Source organism: Triticum dicoccoides, chromosome 5B, assembly GCF_002162155.2.
Source record: "Triticum dicoccoides isolate Atlit2015 ecotype Zavitan chromosome 5B, WEW_v2.0, whole genome shotgun sequence".
NCBI classification, from domain to species: Eukaryota; Viridiplantae; Streptophyta; class Magnoliopsida; order Poales; family Poaceae; genus Triticum; species Triticum dicoccoides.
This window is the reverse complement of record NC_041389.1, coordinates 722,395,260-722,400,550: the sequence shown is the minus strand read 5'-3', so window position 1 is coordinate 722,400,550 and position 5,291 is coordinate 722,395,260. Positions and strand designations below refer to the sequence as shown.

The following is a 5,291-nucleotide window of genomic DNA, read 5'->3' as shown; positions in this document are numbered from 1 at the left end:
GTATGATCCAATTGTTCCATAAGGCCAGGAAGCGAACGATAACACTTTGGTTTTTCATTTTTATGCCTAGACGAATAAATCAAACTATCCATGAAAATTATTGAAATGATTCTGATAATATTTTTTTCTTATGCAGAAGCCCAGCTCATCAGCTCATATTAGTGTAGTCTTAACGTCAATGCTATATGTTGCTTACAGCGAGTCGGAACTCGCATTTGCCTGCAGTTACACCGACATTGGCCGGCCCAATAAAGGGCGATTTTTCTCCAATGATCATTTAAATCAGGTCTTTCCTCATATTTTCAAGGAATGGGTTTTGTTTGGATTCTATGGTTCTTTTTGCACTTTCCTTTTTTTACTCCTAACTATTTTGACCTTATGCCTTTTATTCATTTTTCCTCTTTTCTCTACCTTTTGTGTACCATACCTTTTCTTTTTTCTTACCTTTTGTTTACCACGCCCTTCTTATAAAAATAGCTTGCGGTATTTATTTATCTTCCAATATTTTTTTTGCTGTTTTCCAATTTTAGATTTATATTGTTTTTTACATTTTTTTTCTTTTCTTTCCTTCTGGTTCTGTTTCTTCATCATGAATTTTTTAATGGTTTCCTGTGTATTGAAAATATTTATGGTGTACTCAAATGTTCATCGTGTATTTTCATAAAATGTTCCTCGTGCTTCAAGAAAGTTTATGGTTTATTTAGAAGTATTTTTTGTGTACTAAAAGATAAAAATATGATCTGAGAATTTTTAAATACCATGATATTTTTTTTAAATAGACATAAAATATTTTGAAACTATATTGTACTATTTTATTTCATTGATGAACACTTCTTAATACGCTTTGATTTTTCTAAATTATATATTTTACTACATCATAAACATTTTAATATATGGCAACCATTGTTAATTCATGAAGAACATTTTTAATACATGATGAATATTTTTAATAAACTTTTTAAGAAATTATTATACGATGAATATTTTACACGATGCACATTAGTAATAAATCATCAAACATGTTAAACATTTTTAATACATGATGGATTTAAGTAAAATGTTTATATTTTCAATAGAAGGGAAATATGTTTTTCCCTATGTTTTTTGTTCAAGCAAAAGATTTTTCTACTTTTTTTATATCATGTTTTGACTCTATGCGCAGAAGTTCTTATTTTATTAAAATTCTATATCTAATAAAATGTCATCTAAATAAATTGTGTTTTTTCTGGTAATAAATGTAATCTGAATAAATTATTTGGGCAGCGAGTGAGGAGTCTGGTTGTAGAATATTTTTCTGTTAGACAATTGTCTGGGCTGTCTGCCTAGACTAGTGAGGAGAAACATTGTGCTGAAGTTTAATAATAATGGAATCCTCTAGATAGTACACATGGCAAAAACTTGTGTAGTGTATAGGATATCCAGTGGCCAACAATGCTCGGATTTGCCAACTCTGGCTTTATCCAACAACCACTATTCAAGGTTATTCACATACTATATAGTGGTATAGATAGATGGTCAAGAGATTATTATTTTATCATTTGAGATCCACTTATGCATTATTCAAGTAATTAGTAAGTCGGTGGGTCAGTCCCCAATACACAGTGAAATAGAGCAAATTTGTTCTCTACTCCTTCGAGTATATATATTTATTCCAATTCCTCATATGCCACATATGCATATGTTATACTTCTTTATTACTCTAAATATACTCCATTAGTAAGTACTTGCATTTGAGTTAGAGTCTGACTTTTACTTAATATGTGTGCATATCTCGTTTGTGTGCATACAACTTGTCTTGTGCAAACTATTGGCTAGGGTGATGATTTTCATAATATTCGCGTGATGGTGGATTTTCCGTGGCCCTGCAGGTACGCGTACACCGTACACCTTCTGTCCAGATCGTTCATCATTGCATCAAGATGCGCGATTTGCTTCATAGGAACTTCTATTTTCCGTCTCTCCTGAATAACACAGCATACAAATTTGAAACTGGAACTAAAATATTTCGACATGTTTTCGTATTTGAAACAATGGTGTTTATTTGAGATACAGGACAGGAGGCATGTGTGGTACATATCGATCACACATGCACATCGATCATGGTGTTCTCTTTTTGGTTGTGCGGGTGATCCAGATGACAGACAAAAACCATGTACCCCGAAGGATGGATACAGGGGAACAGTGTATGAGTGACGTGAGTGACCTATCACCTACGTATGTGACATAGGTCACGTAACGTACACTGCTAGCTAGCTAGACTCGCATGGATGGATGGACGCACGACTGATGAGAGTCCAGCCGTGTGAGAACAAATGTGCTCCCTCTTTAAATCCGAGTGCACATCATTTTGGATTCCACCATCACAACAACACATTCTGATGATCATGCATGGCTACTCCCTTAGGCTTTGTTCGTTTAATCCCCGCCCCCGCCGGGATCGGCGGGGTTTTGGCCTAATCCACGTACTTTTGACCCCGGTCGGGGTAGGATCCCGACCTACCTTATATGCGTCTTCGGTTAAACCCGGCCGGGTTGATATCCCATTCAAATCCACCCCAAACCACAGGGATTTCACTGGGTTTTCACCCACGTCTCCCCACCCGTGGAACAAAACCAGTCGTCTCAGTCTTCTCGGCTCGAAAGAAAAAGGAGGAGCGGGCGAGAGCGGCGGCGGCGCCGACGGCGAGGGGCCGGAGCGGGCGATCTCTCTCCTCCACTGAAGACCGGCTGCTGCGCCATCCTTCTACCTCGCCCCACTCTCCCCAAGTCAGCAGCCGATCTGCGACCCTCTTCTTCCATCCCCGGCGCGAGCTCGGCGGCCGCACCAACCTACTCCGGTGGCCCTCCCCAACATTTCTATGCCGGTAAGATCTTCTCCCCCACCCTTGTTTCCTTCCTCTCCCCCCTTTTGATTTCTAGGGTTTTCCGTCCCCTTTTCCACCGGTGACAAGGGCCGTCTTGCCGGCGAGGCTCCACCTCTCCTCTCTGCTTACTACAGCTTCCCAGTACCCTCCTCTGTACTTGCTCTACCTGTGATTTGGTGCAAATGGTGTACCTAGTTGAATCTAACCAAATCTGCTACATAGTCGAATCTTTTTGTCAATGTCATTAGCAGTGCACATATATGCTACTAGTAATCTAGTATTTATTTGTCCCTGAGATTCAGTACTATATTTGCAGCTACCTGTAGAGAATCAACAAGATGCAATTGTAGCTATATAGTTTTGTCAATGATATCCTTGGGAGGTGAGAAAAGTTGAGTTTTATGTAACTGAGGTGAACATCAACTACATGAATTTTTTCTGATAGTGGGGGTGAAGAGAAATTTAGGTAAAATGCTCTGAGATCAAGGCATCTTGAAGCCATGCAACTATGACAGTGCATTTTACTAATTTAGATGCAGAAAGTTTTACTTGTCAGAACATATAGAATATATTGAGATGTGTAGACATAAAATGTTTTTGTAATAAGAGAAAAAAATATATTGCCTCCATTAGAACGATAACTGTTTCATACCACTTTATGTTGCTTGACCTGACTTGTATGTGCTACATTAGAACGATAACTGTTTCATACTACTTTCGATGTCTAAATCTGCATTTTGCCTCCATTTTCTGTAGGCCAGCTTCACCGCCTCACAGCCGCAGCAAGACCCCGCTTGGGGCAGCATCGTGAAGACTAAGGTATATTAATCTTGATGTACATACTTGGTTTTCTTTGTACCCTACTGGGACTCGCATCTTCATCTAGCTCACATGAACCTCCCTTGTTCATCTAGTAACCTGAAGCTGATGGCTCAAGTAGCCCACATGAACCTCCCTTGTTCTCTTATTTCCTTGCAAGATCATCTAGAATATGCAAGAATCCCCCTTGTAGCTATTTTCATGCATACTGGTCTTGAACACCCAGAATATGTGTAGTGTGTGCATCCATTGGTATCCGCCAGATTTCATAACTTTTTATCTGAAATTTGATTTCCCTAGAATGCACCATGATAAATGCTTATGAGATGAGAATCCATTCATGTACATCATCTTATCTTGTCCTTTTTTATGTACTTATCTTGTCCTTTCTTTGTCCTGTTTTCCCCTGATTATGACTGTAATGGAAGCTCTTATTTATACAGTGCATATTGGAACTGAATTGATCTATCTCCGCATTTCATTTAATTTTGCTTTGCCCTCCTTTTGCAAGTATTATTTTGTACCAAAGAAAGAAATCTTTTTTTTTTGCGGGGAAAGAAAGAAAGAAATCTTTGTTCATAAACTTGTGATTTTGGTACTGTTCTCTGAAAGTAGACCATAGTTTTTTGTGGTCATACGAATTTAGTGTATTCTTACACGATGTATAACGCTGTATCATTGATATATATGCCTGGTTGTTCATTTCTAATATTATTATTCTGTGCTGCTATTTGCAGCTTTCCATTGGAAGATCATTTGTTTAGTGGATATGGATGCGATGTTGCTGCACATTTGATCCGTGAAATTTTGAAATCAATGCTTGATTATTTTATGATCTTTCTTTGCTAGCTGGTCATCAATGCTTTGATATCAGTCCTTTGATGTGGACTGACCGCCCTTTTTTGCCAATGCAGTGCATCAATCACTACGGAAGCGACATCGGCGAGATTAGAGTCGTCTGTTCTATACAGCAATAATTTGATCATGGTCGGAAATATAATAATATTGTACATCGGTGATTGTTGATTAGGGTCGTTTTTTGACTTCTAAATATTCAGAATTCATGTTATAGTTTGATATTTTTTCTTCTAAAATATCAACTTGCAGCAAGCTTCTCATATAATGTTTTGTTCTGATGCAACAAAAATACTGTTATGCGGATTTGGTGCTTGGATGTATGAAATTTATAGCAAGTTTGTTGTGTGTGTGATGTTCTTTTGATTTGGTGCAAAGAACAACGATAGGAGGTTTAGTTGATTTGGTGCTGAAGTGTACAAAGGCCATTGATGGGAGGTTGCCGGGGACTAACCGAACACGTATTGTTGTACAGGGATTAGCAGGGTTTGTTGGTTAGGGGATTGGGTGACGAGGTGGGGATCACCAAATCCCTGTGTGGGTCTAATCCCCTAGAGGTTTGGTTCTAGTGGAACCGAACAAAGCCTTATTGATCAAAATAAGTCTATAGGCAAGCCAAGCTAAATTTACTCACCGGACAACATTGCGGCGTTCGCTGCCTAGTCCAATTGCGTGAACACGCCCCAACATTCTTCCCCTTCTTACTTCTCTGATTCACTTACCTCATCGACGCCCCTGAACTTAGGAGTACCG

General features: G+C 38.6%; 1 long non-coding RNA gene across 1 annotated transcript; it reads left to right on the top strand.

The window, feature by feature from the left end:
- Window positions 1-2,688: 2,688 nt before the first annotated feature.
- Window positions 2,689-4,790, top strand: LOC119306864. Its single transcript, XR_005149062.1, has 3 exons — window positions 2,689-2,864; window positions 3,621-3,683; window positions 4,598-4,790. It is a non-coding gene; the product is annotated as an uncharacterized LOC119306864 (long non-coding RNA).
- The last annotated feature ends 501 nt before the right edge of the window (window positions 4,791-5,291 follow it).